The sequence below is a fragment of the Propithecus coquereli genome, unplaced genomic scaffold (assembly GCF_000956105.1).
Source record: "Propithecus coquereli isolate 6110/MARCELLA unplaced genomic scaffold, Pcoq_1.0 Scaffold144, whole genome shotgun sequence".
Lineage (NCBI taxonomy): Eukaryota > Metazoa > Chordata > Mammalia > Primates > Indriidae > Propithecus > Propithecus coquereli.
The window spans coordinates 1,960,533-1,961,409 of NW_012138747.1; the positions used below are offsets into that span (position 1 = coordinate 1,960,533).

Here is an 877-nt window from a genome sequence, read left to right on the forward strand (position 1 = left end):
ACTTCAAAATGAAATCAATAAATATTAAATAAGTTTTGTTGCAGAGACAGTTATTACTCCTGAATATCCCTGGGCTTTCCCACATTCCAGTCTCCTTGCAGTTAGGCAGGGCCTGTGGCTGGTGCTGGCCATTGGGTGAGACTAGCAGTTGACTTTGACACTTCTGGTATGAAGCATTTAAGAGTCAGTGAATGAATCTCCAGTTTCCTCCTTTCCAGTTATGGAGACTTAAGAGGTCATATGTACTCAGTGGTGCAGCAACAAGATGGGGATGCCTTCTGAAGTCTCAGTTCCCAAGGGACTGTGTATATGGAGCAAAGCACCTCCAAACTACACTGCATATGCAGTGAGTCAAAAATAAGCTTGTGTTATGTTAAGCCACTTAGATTTTGGGGGATTCTTTGTTACCTTGTCATAATCTGGACTAACCTGACTAATGTAAGTGTCTACCTAACATAACATGCCAACCATTCAATTATATTCAACTCAATTCAACCTGGCTTTCCCTTAGTTGGCTATAAATCACATAGATAAAGGCTTCACAAAGGTCTTAGTTTGGGTCACTAATATATGCCAAGTTCCTAGAACAATAATGTCGATGTTCCATAAATATTTATAATATGAGTGAATTTTAGAAGATTTGATAAGACTTTTAATAAGGCTTTCAAAAACAAGAATGTTTGGAACCTACAAAAATCTTAACATAGCTCAGATAGGTTTGGATACAGTCAGGGGTGCTAGCTATGTTACATGTTGATGAGAGAGAACTGCAATTCTTAGGGTCTACCCTAAAAGCCAACTGATGAAATAGAGATAAAATTCAGAGGTGGATGAACCACATGTCATCCTCAAGATATTTTTCATGTTTTTCTATTTT

At 38.0% G+C, this 877-nt stretch overlaps 1 protein-coding gene across 1 annotated transcript in view; it reads right to left on the minus strand.

Annotated features, from left to right (window-relative positions):
* NEGR1 (neuronal growth regulator 1) overlaps positions 1-877 on the minus strand; it is a 1,084,106-nt gene that overhangs the window by 990,049 nt on the left and 93,180 nt on the right. The gene's annotated exons all lie outside the window — the stretch shown is intronic.